Below are 6,080 nucleotides of genomic sequence, written 5' to 3' on the forward strand. Positions count from 1 at the left end.
CCGCGACGGGAACTGGGCACGCTCGGGCTGGAAGGGAAATGAGCGTGTCTGGGGCTGTCCGCAGCTCGAGCGTTGATCCTGCGCTAAGGTGCGGCAGGGACGCTGGAGCACTGGTGCTGTTACACAATGGGCTGCTCTTAGAGGGAGGGTGAAAGCTTGCTTCGCATTAATCATTTCAAGCTTTTCTTCCGGGTGGTTTCCCAAACAGATCTGTGCTTTACAATGGTAATCTCAGGCAAAGAACCTGCCTTGTACTCTTTTGTGCAAAAGAAGCTCTTGAAAGTGGTAAAGCAAGTACAATGCTCAGATTTTTTAAAGCTAGCAATAAACATGACAATTGCTATATATTAAGATCTTGTTTTCCTTTGAAACAGATCATTAATATAATTAAGCCTTGAAAGCCTTTTACTTATTTTCATAGAAAACAGTTTAATTGTTGCCAACTGCTTTCTATAGACTTCTGCATGAAATATGCTTTTACCGTTCTTTAAAACACTGTATGCTGCTGTGAGGAACAATTACAAAACCAAAAACAGTATTCTTTCTTCAGATATGATTTTCAATAGCAGATTTATGGACAGTCTTAATGGTAGTCTTGAAAGATGCTGATACTGTGCATTTTAAGGCCATTTGATACTCTAGAGTACAGTGGTGTTCCACTGCCCCTGCAGCAGAATATGTCATCATAAATATGTTGTACATGTGCACCCTGCCATTAAAGATCTCTAGGGATGTTGATCTTTTGATTTCCTATCAGAAGAGATTTAGCTGATCACCTGCTTTCTACAGCTTATGGGGAGGAAAGTACTGCAGCCACAGAAATAGCCAAGGTGCATTTTGGCAAAATTATTGACAGATCTATTTTGGACCTGTTGAAGAGTCTTTCCTGTAGCAGGAACATACCCATGGCTTATTGCAATGTTCTTGTTTATCCAGCATATTCACCACATTCCAAAGTTTTATCAAGCTTATTATAGTGTTTGTCAATTCAGAAGTTTTCAATAGGAATTATTCATTTAATTATTAAAAATACAAACAGAATACACTGCTATTAAATATTTGATTACTTGAGTGAAGTAGTGTATTTCAGTAACTGAGTGCTGTCATTATTTGCCACTGAGCAAGAGCTGATTGCTGAAGTTGTATGTAGCCACAGAAAGGAATTTAGGATATAGAATATAAGCAAGGATATTCAGGCTTCATCCATTCCATTTATTTTCAATATTCAGAACAGAAAAACTATTGAAATTCCTCCCTTTTAATCAGGTGGTCTCCTACTACTCCTACTAAGGACTAAACATAACAGCAGCTGCTGGTATTTCTCTAGCCTGAGGAAAAAATATCTGTCAAATGAAGATCAAACAATCTTGAGGAAAATATTTCCTTAGACTCAGCCAGAGCCTACAGATTTGATTTCATATGTGGCACCATGTGGAGAAGTTAGATGCTTGAGAAACAGGTGGATATATTGTTACTCACTGCATCTGAATAAAGCACTTGTTTCCATGAAAATTTTTACTAACTCAAATACTGAAAATCTTCATCTAACATGCCAGCAAGTCGTTATGGTAGAAGAACCTTTCTTGCAATTCATGCAAAATCCATTCAGAATTTTAGTCATGATAGTTTCTGTTACTGATGTGGAAGACCGACTGACTGATGTGGAAAAGCTTACTCAAGCGGAAAAAATAAATAAATCAGATGCTCTAGGAGAAACTGTTAAGTATATATGAACACTTTCATTAGGCATACAACTTTTATAGGCTCTTCAGTAAACACTGTCCTGTAAGTGCCTCTCAAGCTATATGCCACTACGTCTGTGAAGAAAAAAAAAATAATATATTTATATATTTTCAGATGTAGTCAGTGCTAGACTCCAGACTATTTCCAACCTCTCAATTCAATTTGCAAGTCTTCTCTGAAACATATATATGATTGATATACACACTGACCATTACATCACTGATGAAATGGAAGAACAGAATTTCTGCGGGGGATACTGGGATATTAGATAGAAGATAGAGAGAACCCTTTAGCACTGAGGTGTTCAGCATTCATAGTATATGATTGCTAATGCTGGCAAGATAGAGATTGGATGGGTGGTCTTCAAGATGGCTACGAAACTAGCTAACCGGCCACACTCAGAGGGTGGTGATCAATATTTTTTACTCAGGCTGTCACAAGTGGGATCTCCAAAGGATTGATACTAGGTCCCACACTGTTCAATATCCTTATAAATGATAAGTTTGATGGGACTGAAGGCACTAAACTGAGTGGTGGATAGTGAGGACACATCAGAAGTGAGAGCCATCTTACTGAGAGACCTGAACAGGTTAGGAGAGTGGGCAAGCAAGAACTGTGTGAAGCTTAAAAAAGAGAAATGCAAGGTCCTGCACCTGGGATGGGCTAATCAGAGAGCCCAGTACAGGCTAGGGTCTGTGTGGCTGGGGAGCAGCCTCAATGAAAAGGACATGGCAGTCCTGGCAGACAAGATGAACAAGAGTCAGCAGCACATCACCGCAGCCACAAAGGCAAATCAGATCCTGGACTGCACCTTCAGGGTCATTATTAGGAAAGAAAGAGTGGTGATCACCCCACTCCATTCAGCACTTATCAAGTCACATCTGGAGCGCTATGTCTAGTTCTGGTCTCCACAGTCCAGAAAAGACACAGACAGACTGAGAGGTGTCCAAAGGAGGGCCATGATCAGAGGGCTGGAGGACCTGTCCTGTGAGGAAAGGCTGAAGCAGTTAGGTCTTTTCACCCTGGAAAAGAGAAGGCTCAGGGCAGATCTTATCACAGTGCTCCAGTACTTGAAGGGCAACCAGTACTTAACGGGTAGCTACAAAGACGAAAGAGCCCCTCTCTTCACAAGGATCCACATGGAGAAGGCAAGGGGTAATGGGTACAACCTGCACTGGAAAGGTTTCGTCTTGATCTAAGAAGGACATTTGTTACAGTGAGAATAATCAGTCACTGGAACAACCTCCCCAGGGGCGTGGTAGAATCCATATCGCCATAGTCTTTCAAGATGCAGTTGGACAGGGTGATAGATAATTTCATCTAGTCTCCCTTTTCCAATGAAATGATTGATGTGATGATCTTTCAGCATCCCTTCCAGCCTGCGATGCTCTATGATTCTATGATGATTACTATCACTGGAAAAGAATACCAGTAGCTTTCAAAATATGTGCAACAGCATTGACAGTTGCTTAATGAATTGCAATGTAAACATTGCCTATATGCATTACCTTTAGCTATTGCTTCTTGTCTAAAATTAAGATTTCAATATTGTAGAAATGTTTTGATTTTTTTTGAGATATTTCAAAGGATGTTTATTTCAGTTGTAACAAAATGTTATTTGAATCTTGAAGTGGGTGGTCTGTCAATCACACATATTCAATATTTCAGTTCCCATGATGTGAAAAGAATGGTCCTAGGCCACACATTTACAAAGGCCTCACTGCAAAAAGCAGTAGCCATAGTGTGAGAGTCCTTTGAATGTAAAGCCTGAAAAGAAGCAGCTCAGTGCTTGCTGTCTGGCTTTTCACCTCCAGACATTCGATGCTTCTGTTCAAGGTGTGTGGATCCACAGAACAGAAGAGAGGTTGCAGGACTGTACTGTACAAGATGCAAGTCCACCTAGAAACCCAGACCTGCATCTAACACACTGCATGTGAGACAAGACAGTTCTTGTGTTCACATGGTAAACAGTAAAATATTTAAGGATAGTCAAAGTAATTACTCCAGTATCTACACTTGACTTATTACAAAGCATCTGTTTTTCCATCACAATAATTTTGATAGATATGTGCGGGAAAGGAGAGAGAGAGAGAGAGATTTCAACAAGCTATAAATTACAGAAAACACTGAAAATTCATGAATATTGCATGTAAACTAGACTATGTTCACTTTGTACTTTGAATCCTTTAAAAACTCTTTCAAAGAACAAAGAGAAGTGCTTTTGTAGATATGCTACTGCTATTAAATCAGTTCAACCTCCTTTTTCCTGACTCTCTTCTCCCCATTTTCCTCAAAAAGCACAGGCAATAGCAGTTCTAAAACTAGTTCCTAGTTTGCACAGATGACTGTACTTTTCTTGGCTCCAAGCACTGCTGTGGGTTTTGCTTGGCTAGAGCAGCATATAAACATAAGTGGTCATAAAAGCATGGAAAAATATCCTTCCATCAGTGAAAATAATTGTACTTTGTTTTTTATTATAGAATCCAACATTAAAGATGATTAGTATTTTTGATATACAATTAAGAATCAGAAAGTTTCAACAGAAGGTTTTATCAGATACTCTATAAAATCCAAAGTGTGGGAGTAGGGTAATTATTGTCATTTCATTGCAGTCTCTCTAACTATCTACAATTATCTCTTTATACTAGTAATCAGCTTTATACCATTTGATCTCCTTTGCTTTTTGCATCTAATTACAAAGTAGCACTAGATGTTTGTATCACAAAGATTGGTTTGAGTACTCATCGCAATCTCCTTCAATTTTCAAACGTCTGCATTTTCCAAAAGGCGTAAGACTGAAGACTAAGTACATATTTAAAGGCTATGTCATGTCTTATTTCAAGAACTCTTTTACGCAGGAAGACAATTCACACTTTTTACAGCAGTGGTGTGCAATACGAATTAGCATCAACAGAGTGGAAAAGCATATGCCATCTCTCTGTTTTGTATACTACCACAGTATTGGGTCAAGGAACTTGTGCTCAATTTTAATAACAAGCACTGGACAAACAAAAGCCTTGTTAAAAAGTTAAACATTGACTATCATTTCAAAACAATGCAGTAGTTCTACATTCATTTGACCTTATTTCATGTATCAAATAAATACCTAAATTAGGAGGCTGAACACTGGATTATTACAAAATCGTGCCTCAGTTGCAACTTTGCAGTAAAGCCATCTATGGCAAGGGAAAACAGATTATGTTTTGCTTTAGTGCAGGAATTGCCCACCTAGATATGACTATGGCTGGGTGTAGGCTTATGTTTAGCATTCAAAAAAAAAAAAAAAAGTACAGGTGATTTACTGCAAATTTAACCCTAGCTGTACCTGAAGACCCTATCATACATACATACAAATAAATCAATTTTAAAAAGTGTTTCTCTAAAACCATTCTCTCATGAATGCTTACTATAATCCATGAGCAAACACAATCCTTTCATTCTGCTTTTCTGGAAACTAACCTTAACAAGCATTATTGTAAGCCTTAATGAAACACAGTGACTGCACAATAACGAGGAGTCACTCACACTTTCTGAAGTTTTTGCTTATTGCAATCACAAAGGTCTTACCAGATGTTATAGTTAAAAACAGCCCTCTGATGCTGCTTTCCCTAAAACCTAATTTTCCCTAAATCCACTTTTTTTCAAAACTATGCTTAAACCAATTCCATTAAAACCACAAAAACAGTAACCTGACAGTCATTTCTGTAGATATCAGCTCCTGCTCCCTTCCCATAGACCCCATGGAGTCCCATAAAGCCCATGTGCAGCAAATGCAATCGCACATTGGTCACTTCTACCAATGAAAGGCCTCACCCTGGATCTCAGACAATAAATGCAGCTTACAACAATATAACCAGTTGTTTGTATTTGGGTTTTGGTGCAGACATTGCTAACTTGGCTATGTCCAAGGTTAAAAGTAGGGATGCTCTCAGGGCAAAATTCTGTAAAAGGAACTACTGAACACCTGTTCATTGCTCAATTCTGAATATGTACTTGGCTAATGCAGGCAAGGGTGAATATATTATGTCTGGATTTGGAACAAACATGGATATACTTGGCTAAGGCTGCGACAAAGTTTAATGTTTGGGCTGGGTTATTGTTTGTTAATAAAGAGCTGAGGGTTTTGGCTCATTGTGGTGTCTTCAACAGCCTACAATGTTGCACCAAGGACGTATGAGTAGGCAGTCAATGATTTAAATTTAATTTTAAAAGGTGCTTATCGGGAAAGATTCTAAGTGCAATTAGGGCTACAAATTTAGGAGAAAACATGGGAAATTTGCCTTGTTCCTTCAGCTCCTATGCCTAAAGGGAAGTCTAATGTAGGTAAGTGCCCATTG

This window comes from Anser cygnoides, chromosome Z, assembly GCF_040182565.1.
Source record: "Anser cygnoides isolate HZ-2024a breed goose chromosome Z, Taihu_goose_T2T_genome, whole genome shotgun sequence".
NCBI lineage: Eukaryota > Metazoa > Chordata > Aves > Anseriformes > Anatidae > Anser > Anser cygnoides.